Source organism: Melospiza melodia, chromosome 25, assembly GCF_035770615.1.
Source record: "Melospiza melodia melodia isolate bMelMel2 chromosome 25, bMelMel2.pri, whole genome shotgun sequence".
Lineage (NCBI taxonomy): Eukaryota > Metazoa > Chordata > Aves > Passeriformes > Passerellidae > Melospiza > Melospiza melodia.
Window position 1 is genome coordinate 1,959,374 of NC_086218.1, and position 18,197 is coordinate 1,977,570.

General features: G+C 46.9%; 1 pseudogene; it reads right to left on the minus strand.

Annotated features, from left to right (window-relative positions):
* Positions 1-280: 280 nt before the first annotated feature.
* Positions 281-18,197, minus strand: part of LOC134429051 (olfactory receptor 14A16-like) — a 76,138-nt pseudogene continuing 58,221 nt past the window's right edge.

Here is an 18,197-nt window from a genome sequence, read left to right on the forward strand (position 1 = left end):
GCTGCAGCTCCAGAGAAGGCAACATAAGGGCATTTCTGCAGAAAACTCTGCTGGGAGTTCCTTTAGTTCCTTTAAAGCAACTGAGAGTGTAGCCCCTCGTTGACACAGGCTGTGGTCACAGGGCAGGTGGAGAGAAACAAAATGAGAATTGGTAAAATCAGTGACAATTTTGTGGAAAATATTAATACCTAAAAGGAAGGGAAAAATAACACTACAAGCAAACCAAAAAGAAGTATTAAAGATGATTTTTATTTCAAGTTTGCAGAAATTGACCAGCATTTTAATGTTTCAGAAAGCATCCACTCGTCAGTGTCCTCACTTGAGCCTTTAGTTCCTGGTTCGTCAGGCTGTAGATAAGGGGGTTCAGAGCTGGAGGCAGCACCGAGTACAGAACTGACAGGGCCACATCCAGGGATGGGGAGAACATGGAGGGGGGCTTCAGGTGGGCAAAGATAACAGTGCTGAGGAACAGAGAGACCACAGCCAGGTGAGGGAGGCAGGTGGAAAAGGCTTTGTGCCATCCACGCTCAGAGGGGATACTCAGCACAGCCCTGAAGATCTGCACATAGGAGAAAACAATGAACAGAAAACAACTAAATGATAAACAGGCACTAGCAACAACGAGCCCAAATTCCCTGAAATAGGATTTTGAGCAGGAGAACTTGAGGATTCTGTGGGATTTCACAGAAGAACTGGCCCACGGCATTGCCATGGCACAGGGGCAGGGAAAATGTATTGGCTGTGTGCAGCAGAGCAGTGAGAAAGCCACTGGCCCAGGCAGCTGCTGCCATGTGGGCACAAGCTCTGGTGCCCAGGAGGGTCCCGTAGTGCAGAGGTTTGCACATGGACACGTAGCGGTCGTAGCACATGATGGTCAGGAGAGAAAACTCTGCTGAGATGAAGAAAAGGAGGAAAAAGAGCTGAGCAGCACATCCTGTGTAGGAGATGGTTGTGGTGTCCCAGAGGGAATTGTGCATGTCTTTGGGTACAGCGGTACCCAAAGGTCACTGGCAGCCCAGGTCACTGAGGGCCAGGTTGAGCAGGAAGAAGAACATGGGCGTGTGTCGGTGGTGGCCACAGGCTATGTCTGATGATGAGGCCGTTGCCCAGGAGGGCAGCCAGGGAGATGCCCAGCAAGAGGCAGAAGTGCAGGAGCTGCAGCTGCCACGTGTCTGGCAATGCCAGCAGTAGGAATTGGCTGATGGAGCTGCTGTTGGACATTTGCTGTGCCTTGGCATGGGGATCTGTAAAAAAATGTAATCATGGAATAGTTGGGTTTGGAGAGGACTTTAAATATCCCAGCACAGCCTGGGGTCACTTTCCCCCCACTGCCTGCCCAGGGCTCTGATGCCTGGAGCTGTCCCTGCTAGCAGCTGCTTCCCTGTGCCCAGAGCTGAGCCCTGCCAGTGCTGCCAGAGCCCAGCCCAGCCCTGGGGGCTCAGCTCTGCCCTGCAGACCCCTCCCAGCTCTGGCACTGCCCAGGGGCAGCTCTGGCTCTGCAGGCTCTGATGGGAATGTCAGAGAAACCCTGAGAAGGCTGGAAAAGCAATACTGATGGTGCCTCTAAGGGCACATTTCTGTCACTGCCTGGTTCATTCAGATTTGTGAGATTATTTTTTTTTAATTCTCAACCTGAACTGAGGGATGGAGATCTATGTGCACTTTCCCATCCAGGAAACCCAGAGCAGTACATTAAAAAAGCAGGATTTTCCATTTTATGCAGCCCCTGCCTTGCTATGCTCCCTGTATAACCTACTTAGAAATGTCCTGCAGGTAAATGCTGTGCTGGGAGCAGTCCTGAAGAATGCAGCATCCTCACCACACAAGGAGAACACTTCCAAGCCTTACCAGCTGTCTCCTCCCACCCAAACCTTGTCCCCCACTGCTGGGAGCAGCTGCCAGGGCTGGATGAGAGCTGTCCCTGGCAGGCAACAGAGTCCCTGCCCCAGCACAGCACCCTGGGATGCAGGACCCTGCTCTGCAGGACAGCCCTGGGCACCCCTGGCTGCTCTGCACAAGAGACAATCAGAGAATGTACTCACAGTGTCTGTAGGCATTGGGATGTTCCAGCTTTAGGAGATGGCTCCAGGAGCTGCAGCTGCATTGTCCTGCAGCCAAAGGTTCCTGTGCCAAGGGCTGGCAGTGATGTTACCCCAGGAACTTCTCAGCCCCTTCCCAGCCCTGAATGATTGAAGCTCTCTGTGCCTCTGTGCTGTGCCTGGGGTGGCTGCAGGCAGTGTCCCAGCCCTGCTGGGCTGGCAGAAGAGCTGCTGATCAAGAGAAATGTGCTTTTGAAGCTTTGTTTGGTTACCAGGAGCTGCCTCTGTGCTGGGAGCCCAGCCCAGCTCATCAGCACAGACACAGCACAAGGACTTTAATGAGCCTCTGGGGCTTTGTGGCCCTGAACATCAGTCCCTGAGAGTGAGCTGAAGAAACTTCTCCAGAACTCCAAGGCAGAATCCAACTCCAAAGTTTCTTGGACTTTTAATGGGTCCCACTAAGGGACACCACTGTGAAAGTGTCCCCAGGCCCCAGGCAGAGCACAGAACTGGAGGCAGTAATGACAGGTGGGGACAAAGAGAAGCCAAGTCTTGGTGCCCTGGGGCACAGCAGCAGGATCTGTGCCACCAAGGGCTGTGAGGAGACACCTTGTCCTGAGGCCCTGGGGCCTCCTGGCACAGCCCCAGCCAGGCTAGGCACTGCCATCCCCTTGTCCTGCCCTCAGCATCCCCCCTAGCCCACATCCCAGTGGCCTCAAGGATCTGCTGGAAGGAGTCCCTGGGGAGCCTTGCTCAGGAATGGCCCTTGTGGTGGGGGCGGGGGGCTCCCTAATGCTCCCAGGGACTGGAGGTTTTCCAAAGTCTTTGGGTTTGGCTTTTGCCTTAGAGTCTGTGTGAGAAGTGTGTGCAATCATGGCCTCCAATTTTCTGCTGTAATTAGTCCCTGGCGAGGCTTTGTCAGTAACAACACTAAGTGGGCTCATTAATACTTCAAGGTACTCAGTTATTTGAAGGTACTTGGTGTTTCCCTTTTGATACAGACTCTGTGAGAGATTTGTGCAATCATGGCCCCAATTATCTGCTTTAATGGGTCCCTTGAAGCTTTGTACTGACACTCAGTGGGGCTCATTAATACTTTGAGATACTCAAGGTTTTTTAAGTACTTTGGGTTTTCCCTTCCACACTGAGTCTCTGAGAGGTTTTTGTGCCATCCTGGCCTCCAATTCTCTCCTCCAAGGAGTCCATGAGGAACCTGTGCTGGGGATCGACCTCAGTGGAACCCATTCATGCCTCGAGACACTTTGGGGTTTTCTTCTGACTTTGACTTTTGGAAAGTTTTGTGCAATCTCCTCTCAGGCCCTGAGGTTCAAGGTCTCAGCTTCAAATGCTCTATGGGGCTCATTAGGATCAAGAAATTCCTGACAAACCATGTCTCTGCCTTGATTTCCCTCTGTTGTAGTGCAGTTGATTAGGAAGGTTTCCTTCTGCAAGTATGGAGAAATATTTCAAAGACCTTCTCGGAAATAGGTATTCTTTTTTTGAGCAGTGTTTTTTATTTCTTTTTTTATTACATAAGATGTCATGAATAGAGAAGTTGGCCATATTTTTTAAAAGGTTTCAGAGTTCACAAGTTGGGCTAGTTGCTGCCAGGGTGGAGTTCTAACCGTTTATTATTGTATTTACCTGTCATTTTTGTTAACTACCTGTTCTTAATGGTTAAGAATTCCCCCTTTTGTCGAATGGCACCCTGCTGCTTCCTGGAGGATGGCACCTGGATGGTGAAAAAGAGGGGACATCGGGGTTGGCATTCAAATGATATTGGGGCTACCATGGAAATGAAGAAACCCCTCACCGAACGTAACAAAAACCCCTAAAAACAATGAGCCAACACGGAATTGAGATATTGAAGTGCTGTCTAGGCGTGAGGAACAGAATCCACCATCGGCTAAGACCCTTTATACCCCTCACCCTGACCTAAAAGATGTCGGCTGAACAGAGGGATGTTGCGGTGTGTCGTAAACTTCCTTCCCCAGGTGTGCCTATACCTCTCTCCCTTCCCCCTTGCCCCCATGCTGAGTGAGTCCTGTCCATCAGGCTTAACATTCCAGCAAGGCGTCGTGTGGTTGGTCAAGTTCAAAGGATGCCCCTCAGGCCTAGGGGTCATTGGCCTGCCTAGGTGTCCCTTGTCCCTTGAGACCCTGCCCCTTCCACCTGGTTGGTGCTCACCTGTCCCCTCCCCTTCCCTTTCCCTGAGCTTAAAAGGTGAATCGAGCCATGCGGTCAGGATTCTGTTGGAACAGTTGCCTACATTCAGACCTCTGTAACCATGGAATAAACCTCTGGATTTAACCCTTCCAGCAGAATCCATCTCTTTTTCTCTTCACCATCGTCTGAAGTCTTCCTCCTGAGGTAAACGGAGTTCCTAACAAGCCTGAACTTGTTCAGTGCCCAGCTGCAATCTCCAACAAGCCAAGGTATCTCTGGGGTGACACATCACAGTTGCTGCCTTTGGCTTAGCAGCAAGGGTCAGACTGGCCCAGACACTATCTAACTGGTAATTTTGGGATTCTTATTCCAATAGAGGACCTCAAATGTCAAACCTAAAAACTGGGAATCTCCTGATTCTCTTGAGAGGACAGAAGCCCCAGCTCTGCCTGCAGACCAGCAGACAAAGCTGCACTTTTTCTTCCTCCTCCATGTCACTCCTGGAAGCACCGGCGGCATGAGACCAGTCGATTCTTCCCATGCAAGCTGATTTTTAATAAAGGCATTAAAAGGAGAAAGATCTCCTGCCCTATTTATTTCAGCTTGGCCCTCGTCTGAGATAGCCATGCCTGAAGAGGACACCAGGACTGGGATGGCCGCCCACAATGGACCTCCAGGACAGCTGACTATCAGGACCAGAGAAGATCGGCTTAGGACCAGTGACGCAGAGGAGCGCCTGACTGGTGAGAATGTCCAGTGGCAGGAGTAGGGGGCAAGCGAGTGTGTGTGAGTGAGACGGGGGCCGGCAGCTTGGACCCTCGGCCTGAGTATGGACCCCTTAGTACTGGGGTTCTGAAACCCTGCGAGGGGGCCAGCTGGGAAAGGGGGGAAGCTAGTGGAATCAGTGTGAGTGAGTCACCTCCTAAGCAATAAAGAGGGCCCCCCGCCAGGCATGTGGAGGAAATAGTAGTATGAGTGGCACACACCCCGAAAGTCCTGACAGGGGGAAATCAGGCAAATCAAAAGTCCCGAGAAGGATTCAGGCAAGCCCACAAGTCCTGCAGGCAAATTAAGTCCTTACAAAGGAGATCAGGCACAAGTCTCCGCGGGGGAAGCCAGGATCTCAAGTTTCTGAAGTCCTGATAATTATGTCCTAGCATTAGGGAAATAAGGCAAACTAGAAATCAGGCAGTACTTTTCTTTTAAAGTCCTGAAGAAAGGGGTCAGGCAAATCTGAAGTTCAGTGGAGGAAGCAGAGACTCCTCAAATAAGATTTTTCTTGAGTCACCTTTTAGTAAATTCTTTTCGAGTAGAGGCACCTTTGTGATTTTTTTCTGTTGAGGCCAAAAAAATGGGAGGATGTAGTAGTAAGAAGAGAGGCAAAAGACTGAGGAATATACGCCTCTCATAGTCCCTTAGGTCAACTGCTAGAGAGATGAGAATCTATAGAGGCCGTGGAGGGATTAGATAAGGTTAAGATGATTCATTACTATGTAGAAGTCTGGCCAGAGTTAGATGTGCAAGGAGGATGGCTGGGGTGTAGGACAAAAGACCAGTGGATGTGTCAACAATTGAGTCACTATCTGACAGCTCGAGGAGATACTGATCCCGAGCAATTATTATAAGTGGCTTGTTGGGTAAAGAGTGCTATTGGGGATGAAGGTGTGTGAATTTGTAAGGTGCAGAGGAAGAAAGAGGGGAATGAAAGAGGGGATGCTGGAGTTAGAGAGAGTAGTAAAAGGTGGGACCTCCGGGACTACTGGCAGTCCTCCTGATTCCCCCTCCACCTCAGGCACCTCAAATGGCAGATCTGGCATTTCCCCCGGCTGCCATCCCATTACTGTCTGCTCTAATTCCTTCTTCTACCTCTTTGGCTTCCTCTGTGGTAGACCCTGTATCTCCCCTGGTGGCCACTTCCTCACCACCCCCTATGGCTCCTCCAGTTGTTGCCCGATTGATAAATGACACAAAACTCGGACAAGTTTTGTGGGTGCTTTATTAAGGGCCCGGGGAGCTTGGAGGACTCACGTCTCTAAAACCGGAGCCCCCAAATTCACGTATGGGTGCTTCCCTCTTATACATGCGATTCACAACAAAGTCTCCAAGAAACAGTTTCCCGTTCCCCTTGCCTAGCCTCCAAGAAACAGTTCCCCGTTCCCCTTGCCTGGTCACAGACCCCTTGTGATACATTCCTTGGTTCACAAACAAGATCATTAATCTTCAGCTTATCTTATTCTAAGAGCATTGTATGCTGCCTCCAGACAGGTTAGCATTCTTACTTTCCTGCACTAGTTTAATTATTTATTAAATCCCTAAGACTACCTGCTAGGTTACACACAAAACCCAACACACTTTCAACGGCTACAAAACTGCTTTTTAACAAACCAGTTCACACAACTCACTATAATTAAACATTTTGCTAAATTTCATTTCTTTTCCAACACTGTTGCTTCTGCACCACCACAAGTGCCTACTCCACCTGTTTCACTCTCCACCCCTTCTCCAGCTCCACTTAACATGCACTCAGGCTCTTCTCCCCCTCCTACTGCTGTCCCTTTTCCTCCTCCTCCTCCTAATTGGGACACAAGTGTTCTCCCAGCTCCAAAACAAAGAGATGTGAGAAAACTCCTAGGTGTGTTTGGATACTGCAAGTTATGGTTAGATCAATACACATGAAGTGCAAAATTTTTATACAGTAAGTTAGTAGGTCCAGACCTCATAATTTGGACAGCAGAAGAGGATCAACAACTGGAGAGCTTAAAAGATAAGTCGTCTTCTGCCCCAGTCCTAAGCTTACCAGACCTCAGGAAGGGCTTTGATCTGTTTGTGAGTGTTGATGAGAGTATAGCCTATGGTGTACTAACTCAAGAGTAGGGAAGCTGCAGGAAACCTGTGACTTACATCTCCAAGTTGTTACATTCAGTGGCTAGAGGCTAGCCAGTTTGTATACAAGCAGTAGCAGTGACTGCTATCCCGACAGATGAGACCCAAAAATTGACCTTACAAGGAAAAATTAAAGTACATATTCTTCACGATCTTAAAAAAGTGCTGAAACAGAGAGCTCAGAAGTGGCTAACCAATGGAAGAATATTAAAATATGACATAATACCAATGAACACAGATGATTTAGAATTCATCACATCAAATGCCCTCAATCCAGTACAATTCCTTATGGGAGAGCCTATAGAAAATTTAGAACATGATTGTCTTGAATTGATTAACCTCCAAACAAAACTAAGAGAGGATTTAGAAGATCAGCCTCTAGCAACTGGAAGAATCGTGTTCACAGATTGCTCTTCGAGGGTAGTAGATGGAAAAAGAACTTCAGGTTATGCCATCATAGATGGAGAAATTTTACAAATTGATGAAAAAGGGAAATTACCCCCAAACTGGTCAGCCCAAAGTTGTGAAATATATGCCCTGAGAAGAGGATTAGACTTACTGGAGGGAGACCACAGAACCATTTATACAGATTCCCAATAAGCATTTGGGATAGTTCACAGATTTGGGAAAATACGGGAGGAGCCTGGATATCTAAGCTAAAAAGGAAAAAGCTTAGCCCATGAGAACTTGGTCAAGTCCGTATTAGAATTATTACAGAAACCAACAGAAATAGCAGTGGTCCATATAAAAAGGCAGCAAAAAGGAGACAATTTTGAAGTTAGAGGAAACCGATGGGCTGATCAGATAGCAAAAGAAGCAGCTTTAGAACCAGGGGATCCAGTGAAAGTTTTTAAAGCAGAGAGCACAACTGACAGGGGTAAAAGAAGAGAGGAACCCAAATTTAGTGAAAAGGAATTGGAAGTTATAAAAGATTTAAAGTTACACCAAAGGCAATGAGGGAAGGGGTTAACCTCGGATGGATGGGTGTTTTTAAACAAAGCACTTATTCAGACAGTGCTAACAGAACTACATAAATTGACCCACTGGAGAGTCCAAAGACTATGTGATCATTTCCTAAGAAATAACCTGTGCATAGATGTAAATGACCTAGCAAAAGCAATTACAAAAAGGTGTTTAATTTGTCAAAAAGTGAACCAGAAGGTTATGAGAAAAGTAGCAGCCAGAGGGAGGGAATTAGCTCTGTTGAAGATTGCAATGCAAGATGTTTTCAATTACCATCTGTATGGCAGATTATCTGTTGTCAAGTGGGCAGTTTGCTTTATCTCTCTCTTTGAGTCACCACATTCACACCTTCCTTGTGAGGGGACATCTGCTGATAACAGATTATTGAATGTCACTGCATGACTGATAAGAACTATAGCATCCCATTGTGAGATGCTCCACACAGAGGGAGGAGCCAAGCATTGCTACCCAGATATAATCCATAAGTTTTTGAGACACCAGCATGGCTTTCTCCACGGGATTCCCCAGAGGAACAGCAGCTGTCTCTTCCACTGAATCTTCAGAGGACGAACACATCCTTCTCTACAGATCCCCCTTGCTCCAACAGAACCACACCTGACGCTTCAGGAGGGCTGCAGCCACATTTCCAATTGGACTGCCACCAACACCCTGACCCACAGGGTGTCAGGTTGGGTTCTGACTCTGTCAGTGTTGTTCTAGTGTACTGCATTGTTTATTTTATTCTTTTTTTTTTTTTCTTTTCCCTATTAAAGAACTGTTAATTCCTGCTCCCATAATTTTGCCTGAGGGCCCCTTAATTTAAAATTTATAGCAATTTGGAGGGGTGGGGAGGGTTTACATTCTCCATTTCAGGAGAGGCTCCTGCCTTCCTAAGCAGACTCCTGTCTTTCCAAACCAAGAAAGATTTTGGTGCCCAATGTGCAGCTCGAGGGCACAGAAACTAAAAGGGAATAACAGTTCTTGAGTAATCTAATTTTTTTTTGTGTGTGTGGCTATAGAAGCCTTATTAAGTGACACCATGTGGTCCAGCTTGCCCTGGTTTGGGTGGCACGTGATTGTGGCTGTATTTCTCCCATTTGTGGGCCCTTATCTAAACATGGGTCCTATAACCAAGGATACTGTGGCTGTTACCCGATTTGTTTTATGGGTGAATAAGGTGAGGAATTCATGGATTTTTAACTTCCTCTGGAAAGCAGGCACATGGATTCACAGCTATCACACACTAACTGTAGGTTTTTGGAGTTACTTTAATAATGGCACTTGCTCTAAAGAAATGACACCGGGCAAAAATCTTCTCCCAATTCTTTAACCATCTCTTTGAGTCTGCCCCACCAGTGTTTGAAGGGTTCAGATCCACTCTAAATATTAATAATATCATACAGTGGCTGGTGTTGCTGATAGGCCTGCTCGATTTAGCATTTAATGGAAAGAAGAGACTAATCTGGATAACCACCCTGACACCTACCCCAAAACCTAACACGTCACCAGAGTCTAGGGATGCTGCTGCCCCAGAGCCTGACCCTTCCCCACAGCCCACCTCAGATACAAATCACCCAGATTGGGTGGAGGGTCTGGTGAAGGAGATGGGCCAGATGCTGAAGGAATACACTTTCCCAGCTGGTGAGAAGACCTCCCCCTGCCTTGAAGAGGGAGAGTCTAATAATGCAGCAGCGGAACCCACAGATGTTACAACTGTCCAGGTTCCAGCTGAATTGCAACGGCAAACACAGCCAGCAGCAGTTGCCCCTGTAGAAACATGGAGATCTAAGATGAAAGCAGAGCACCCAGATAGGGGAGGGCCCTCACAACTCACAGGGGAGCCAGAGGTTGCGATCATTGTCAAGTCCCTGACATACGAAAATCTCCATAATCTGCACAAAGACATTGTACGATGGAGACGTGAGGCTTGTACAACCTGGCTGCTTTGGGTCTGGGATCTTATGGGTAGAGGTGTGCAGCTGGATGGTGGTGAGGCAAGGAATTTGGGACCCTTGACCCAGGACTCAGGGATCAATCAGGTTTTTGTAAGGGAGCCAGGGTCCCTTTCCCTCTGGGAGTGGCTTTTAATAAGTGTCAGAGAGAGGTTTGTTCACAGGGAAAGAATGGAGGACCAGCACCATAGAATGTGCTGGAAGACTCTTGAGGAAGGGATCCAACAGCTGAGAGAAGTGGCAGTATAGGAGGTACTCTTTGGGAGGTATGGACAGCATGATAATGACCCCAACAAAGTCAGGTGCACAGGGCAAATGTTGTGGAGCCTGGCAAACCTGGGGCCGTCTCAATACACCACCTTTATTGCAATGATTAATGCCGATACCAACCAAGAGACAGTGGGTTCTGTGGCCAACAAGCTTAGGAATTATGAAAGTATGATCAACGGCCTGATGCAAGCTCATGTCTTTGTGCCATGGTCCAAGAACTCAGAGAGGAGATGAGGGAGGAGGGGAGGAGGAACAGTACCAGTGCAAGTCACAGGCCCCAGAGTCAGAGTCCAACATTCCCCAGCTACAGAGAGAGGGTACACCCCATGGGCTGATCTGTGGTTTTTTCTACATGACCATGGGGAAGACATGGGAAGGTGGGATGAAAAACCCACTTCTGTCCTGGTAGCATGGGTGCATCAACTCAAGGAGGGAAACAATAACCAAGGGAACTCCAGTAAAGTGAAGGTAGCCTCAGCCTCCCATGACTGAGCTTCTGAGATCTGTCAGATACCCTGGAAGGTACCTCTACCATGTATGCCCAGGGTTAGAGGGGCCCTGCCTCTAGCCAGGGAGAGGCACGGGAAAACTGAATCTTCTGGACGGTGTTGATCAGATGGCCTGGCACAACAGAACTACAAAAATATGATGCTTTAGTTAATACTGGTGTGCAGTGTACCCTAAATCCATTGGGACATGTGGGGGCGGAACCTGTTTCCATTGAGGGGGTGACGGAGGATCACAGCAATTGACCCTATTGGAAGCTGAGGTGAGGCTGGCTGGAAAAGAGTGGCAGAAACATCCTATTGTGACTGGCCCAGAGGCCCCGTGTATTCTGGGCATAGATTTCCTCCGGGATGGCTATTATAAAGACCCAAAGGGACTCAGATGGGCTTTAGGCATAGCTGCTGTAGAGGCAGAAAACATCAAGCAGTTGAAGACCTTACCTGGACTGTCAGAAAACCCATCTGCAATAGGTCTCCTGAAGGTGGAAGAGCAATGAGTGCCAGTTGCCACCTCAACAGTGCACTGCTGGCAGTATCGGATGAATCGAGGTACTGTGATCCCCATCTACAAAATGATCCATGAGCTGGAGAGCCAAGGGGTGGTCAGCAAAACCCACTCACCCTTCAACAGCCCCATCTGGCCTGTGCGCAAGTCTGACAGAGAATAGAGATTGACTGTGGACTATCATGCATTGAATGAAGTGACTCCACTGCTGAGCGCTGCTGTGCCGGACATGGTGGAACTCCAGTATGAGCTGGAGTCCAAGGCAGCAAGGTGGTTGAGACAGAGTAAAGATCCATTCTGAATTAGGTGAAGTGTCTAAGAGAGGTGAAAAGTCTGTGAGGCCAAAGCTGAAAGAAGAACTCACATGCCGAGACAGCAAGGAGACAGAGAAAGAAAAACAGAAAAGACCACAAGGTCGATTTGCCCCCGACTTAGAAATTCCTTTGATAAAGAAGAACTGGTGCTAAATGTCACACGGAATGAATATGTATGAACTTATTGTGAAACTGTATGCATATGCATTTGGAAGGGAGATAAAAGAAGACTCGAGGTCTTCAGAGGTACGCATGCCTTGTTGAGGGACTTGCGTCCGGCGCGCGCTGTAAATAAACATACCGGGCTTTACAACTTTTATAAAGTTGTGAGGTTTCTTCTTTTCTCCGCAAAACATGGTACGCCACTATAGACATTGCTAATGTGTTTTTCTCCATTCCTCTGGCAGCAGAATGCAGGCCTCAGTTTGCTTTCACCTGGAGTGGCGTGCAGTACACCCGGAATCAACTGCCCCAGGGGTGGAAGCACAGCCCCACCATCTGCCATGGACTGATCCAGGCTGCACTGGAAAAAGTGAGGCTCCAGAACATCTGCAATATATTGATGACATCATTGTGTGGGCAAACACGGCAACAGAAGTATTTGAGAAAGGAGAGAGGATTATTCAGATTCTGCTAGAAGCCGGTTGTGCCATCAAGAAGGGAAAAGTCAAGGGACCTGCACGAGAGATCTAGTTCCTGGGAGTAAAGTGGCAAGACGGACAGCATCAGATTCCCCCTCATGTCATCAACAAAATCACAGCTATGTCTCCACCATCCAGCAAGAAGGAGACACAAGCTTTCCAAGGCGCCATAGGCTTTTGGAGAATGCGCATCTCCAAGTACAGCCAGATTGTGAGCCGTCTTTACCTGGTCACACGCAAAAAGAACACTTTCCACTGAGGCCCTAAGCAGCAACAAGCCTTCACCCAGATTAAGCAGGAGATTGCTCATGCAGTAGCCCTTGGCTCTGTCAGGACTGGACCAGAGGTAAAGAACATGCTCTATTCTGCAGCTGGGAACAATGGCTGGTCCTGGAGCCTTTGGCAGAAGCTGCCTGGGGAGACTCAAGGCTGACCACTAGGATTTTGGAGTCAAAGCTACAGAGGGTCCAAAGCCAACTATACTCCAACAGAGAATGAAATCATGGCTGCCTATGAAGGAGTTCAAGCCGCCTTGGAGGTGATTGGCATGGATGCACAACTCCTCCTGGCTCCCCGACTTACCAGTGCTGGGGTGGATTTTTAAAGGAAAGGTTCCCGCTACCCACCACACCACCGATGCTACATGGAGCAAGTGGATTGCTCTGATCACAAAGCGCGCCTGTATTGGAAACCTGAATCACTTTGGGATTTTAGAGAGAATTACAAGCTGGCCAGAAGGGGAAAACTTTGGTCTCACTGATGAAGAGGAACAAGAGCATGGGCTGAAGAAGCACCACCATACAACTATCTACCAGCAGAAGAAACACGCTACGCTTTTTTCACTGATGGTTCCTGTCGTATTGTAGGTATGAACTGGAAGTGGAAAGCAACCGTATGGAGCCCCACACAACAGGCTGCATAAGCTACCGAAGGAGAAGGTAGATCAAGTCAATTTGCTGAACTCAAAGCTGTACAGCTGATCCTGGACATTCCTGAGAGAGAGTAGTGGCCAAAGCTCTATTTTTATACTGATTCGTGGATGGTAGCCAATGCTCTGTGGGGATGGCTGGAAATGTGGAAAAAGACCAACTGGCAGTGTAGAGGAAAGCCAGTCTGGGCTGCTGATGAATGGAAGACATTGCCATTCAGTTGGAGAAGCTACCTGTGAAAGTTCGCCATGTAGATGCCCATGTCCCCAAGAGTCGGGCTAATGAGGAACACCAAATCAATGAACAGGTAGACCAGGCTGCAAAGATATGGGTGTCCAAGATAGACCTAGATTTGGAACACAAGGGAGAGTTATTCCTAGCTCGATGGGCCCATGATGCCTCAGGCCATCAGGGCAGAGATGCCACCTATAAGTGTGCACGAGACCAAGGACCGGATCTAACCATGGACAGTATTTCTCAGGTTATCCATGACTGTGAGACGTGTGCTGCCGTCAAGCAGGCCAAGGGAGTGAAGCCCCTGTGGTACAGTGGGCGGTGGTCCAAGTACAAGTATGGGGAGGCCTGGCAGATTGACTCCATGCATTGCCCCAGACATGCCAAAGCAAGCACTACGTGCTGACCATGGTGGAAGCCACCACTGATGTTGGAGACCCACCCTGTGTCTCACACCACTGGCCAGAACATCCTCCTGGGCCTGGAAAAGCAAGTCCTGTGGAGACATTGCACCCCTGAGAGAATTGAGTCGGACAATGGGACCCATTTCAAGAACACCCTTATTAACACCTGGGCCAGGGAACCTGGTATTGGATGGATATATCATATCGCCTTCCATGCACCAGCTGCTGGGAAAGTTGAACAGTGCAATGGACTAATTAAGACAACCATGAAGGCACTTAGGGGAGGAAGCTTTCAGAAAGTCAGAAGTGAACTTAGCAAAAGCCACCTGGATGGCCAACACCTGAGGGTCCATCAGTCGAGATGGTCCTGCCCAGTCTGGACCCTTGCACACAGTGGATGGAGATAAACTCCCTGGTGTACACATTAAAGGTATTTTGGGAAAGACTGTTTGGATTAATATCACCTCAGGCAAAGACAAATCCATCTGTGGGATTGTTTTTGTTTAAGGACCTGGTAACACTTGGTGGGTAATGCAGAAAGATGGAGAAAGCCATCGTGTACCACAGGGAAACTTAGTCTTAAGTGAGAACTGTGTGAAAGGTTTCATTGTGATGCAGATGGAAATAGAATTAGGTGTGGATAATGTCCTGGGTTGCAAGGTAAGTTGTGTGTTCTATTCCCTTCTGTTAAAAGTGTGGCAGTTATCTTCTGTTAATTGGGCAGTTTATCTCTTCCACAAACCAGTCCTCCATCTGGGAAGACATCCGCTGTTAATGGGCTATTAAATATCACTGCAAGACTGATAACAACTGCATCATCCCGCTGTGAGATGCTCCGCCCCAGAGGGAGGAACCAAGCATTCCTAACTGGATATAATCTGAGATTTTGGGATGCCAGAACAGCCTTTCCACAGAATTCCCAGAGGAGCAGCAGCCTTTTCCACTGGATTCCCAGAGGTAGACCAGGCCTATCTACACCACCCCTGGATATTCAGAGGAAAACTAGACACTTCTACAGGATCACTGCTTCAACAGAACCACACCTGTCTGCAGGAAGACTGAAGAAGTACTGCAGCCACTATTTTCATTGCACTGCTAGCGACACCCTGACCCACACAGTGTCAGGTCATTTTCAGACTCTGTCAGAGTTCTTTTTTATTACTGCATTGTTTATTTTTTTTTCTTCCCTAATAAAGAACTGTTATTCCTGCTCCCATATCTGAGCTCCCTTAATTTCAAAATTATAACAATTCAGAGGGAGGGGTTTTACATTTTCCATTTCAGGGGCAGCTCCTGCTTTCATTAGCAGACACCTGTCTTTTCAAACCAAGACAAGGGGAAGGTTTGAAAGCCTCAGTTATAATGCAAATAAAGTTTGAAAGAACAAATAAAATAGGAATTGGGGATGCTGCATTAGTTCCAGAACCAGAGTGAAATTTATTAGGACAGGATTTATAGGTGCAGTTTGACATTGGAGTGCTCCCAGAGAAAGGTAAAATAGCAATTAAAATTCTCCAATTAAGGGAAGAAAATGAGGTGAAAATTCTTGAGATGGTGTTGGCAAATCCAAAAATGTGAGGTAAATTAAACATGAAACCTATAGTAAGGAAAATAGTTAATGGGAACCATCCAGTTTGTGTACAGCAATATCCACTCTCCCTGGAAAGGAAACAAGGACTGCAGCCACTGATCCAGGACCTACTTGAGGACAGGACCTTAGGACCATGTATGTCCCCCCATAATACACCCTATTGCCAGTAAAGAAGTCAGATGGGACATACAGGCTTGTCCAAGATTAGGAGAAGTGAACAAAAGAACAGTGAAACAGTACCCAGTAGTGCCTAACCCCTATACACTACTGAGTATTATCCCCCCATCACACCAGTGGTTTAGTGTGATAGAACTAAAAGATGCTTTTTGGGTGTGTCCACTGGCAGGAGAGAGTGGGATATATTTACCTTTGAATGGGAGGACCCCGATTCTGGGAGGAAGCAACAGCTTTGGTGGACTAGGGTAGCCCAAGGGTTTTCCAAATCCCCAAACCTGTTTGGTCAAGCCCTAGGAGAAGTAACACAACTCTTCTTCATTAAACCTGAGATGAAGCTCATCCAATGTGTAAATTATTTGCTTTTCTCAGGATGGGAAAAAGAAGTTTGGGAATCCACCATAGTTTTGTTAAATTTTCTGGGGAATCAAGGACTTCAAATATTAAAAGAGATTCTCCAATTTGTAGAGTGGGAAGAAAAATTCCTAGGACATGTGATTTGTCAAGGGAGCTGGTGGCTGAAACCTGAGAGAATTACAGGAATAGTCTCACTCCCATGACCAAAAACTAAGAGGGAAGTCAGAAGGTTTTTAGGCCTGTTGGGATATTGTAGGCTATGTATTGAAGGATACACACAGGCCATCCAGTTCTTGTATAAAAAGCTAGTAGAAGAAGAGATTAGGTGGGAAAAAGATGACGAACAAAAGTTTGAAGCTTTAAAGCAAAAATTAGTCAGTGCACTGGCACTGCGTCTTCCCGCCATAAACCTTTTTATCTGTCTGTAGATGTAGGAAGAGGGGTAGCACATGGAGAACTAGTCAAGGACTGGGGAGGATCCAGGAAACCAGTGGCCTATTTATCAAAACTGCTAGACCTAGTGAGCCGGGGGTGGCTGGCCTGCATTCAGGCTGTGGCAGTGACTGCCCTACTCATAGCAGAAAGCAAAAAATTAACCTTTTGGGGGAAAATTGAAGATATATATCCTTAACTCAGTAAGTAGTACCCTGAGCCAAAAGGCTGACAAATGGCTCATTGATTCTTGAGTGCTAAAGTATGAAGCCATCTTAACAGATAAGGGTTTAGAGCTAACAGTGGGTAACCAACTCAACCCTGCCCAGTTTTTATATGGAGAACCAGATGAGGAACTAATACATAATTACCTAGAGGTTATAAACTATCAAAATAGAGTAAGAGAAGACCTAATAGATAAAACACTCCAAGGTGGGAAATGATTGTACCTCAATGGATCTTCACGAGTAATAAAGGGGCACAGAGTATTGGGGTATGCTATAGTGCATGAAGGGTTAGTGGCCATAGAAAAGAGAAAGTTACCTTCCAACTGGTCAGCCCAAGTGTGTGAGTTGTGTGCCCTAAAATGAGGTCTGGAAACATTAGCACAGAAAAGGGGAACAATATATACAGGACTCAAAATACACTTTTGGAATAGTGCATAACTTTGGAAAAATTTAGGAAGAGAGGGGGCTATTAAATTCAAAAGGAAAGGGACTGATTCACGAAACTTTTGTCTTAGAAGAGTTAGAAACCTTACGATTGCCAGAAGAAGTAGCAGTGGTGTATGTGAAAGGGCATCAAAAAGAGGCAACTCAGGAGGCACGAGGGAACAACTTAGCTGATTTTGAAGCTAAAAATGCAACTGAATCAGAGACAGATAAACTAATAATGGTATTAACACCCCTGAGAGAAATGCAAAAGTCCCCATATTCAGTGGGACAGAAGAGGAAGAACTCCTTAAAATGGGAACCAAGAAGGATAACAAAGGGAAGTGGAGATGAGCAGATGGGAAGCAAATATTGAATAAACACCTTGCCAGGAAAATGTTACAAGGCATACGTGGAATGACACATTGGGGTACACAAGTGCTAAGTGATCAGTTTCTAAGGGATTGGGGCTGCATCGGAATTTTCAGAATAGCTAAGCAAGTAACTGAACGGTGTGTGATAGGTCAAAAAGTGAATAAGAAAATCATGAGGAAAACACCCAGGGGAGAGTAAGAACTAGCCTTAAGGCCCTTTCAAAACATCCAAATAGACTGTGCCGAACTTCCCCAAGTACAACAGTGGAAGTTTTTGCCAGTGATAGTAGATCACTTGACTCATTGTGTAGAGGTGGTACCCACTGTGAAAGCCAGTGCCAGTGTTGTGAGTAAAACTCTTCTAGAATGAATCATTCCCCAATATGAGATGGCAAAAAAGATTGATTCAGATCGGGGAACTCATTTCACATCGAAGATATTGCAGAATGTTTTTAAGGCCCTGGGTATAAAATGGGAATTACACACTCCATGGGATCCACAGAGTTCTGGTTGGTAGATAGAATGAATCAAATTCTTAAAAGAGCTCTAGTTAAGCTAACGATTGAAACCCAAATGTCATGGATAAAATGTCTCCATTTGGCCTTATTAAGAATTAGAACCCAACCCCAGTCAGATCTTGGGGTGTCACCCTATGAAATGATGTTTGGGTTACCCTTCCTGACCTCACCCCAGAAGGTTGCCACCTATGAGGAAGGGGAAACCAATGCCAAGAAATAAGTTATGTCTATAGCACAAACCTTAGAAGGGCTACGACATAAAGGGGCAATTCCTCAAACTGCCACCCTGGATTTC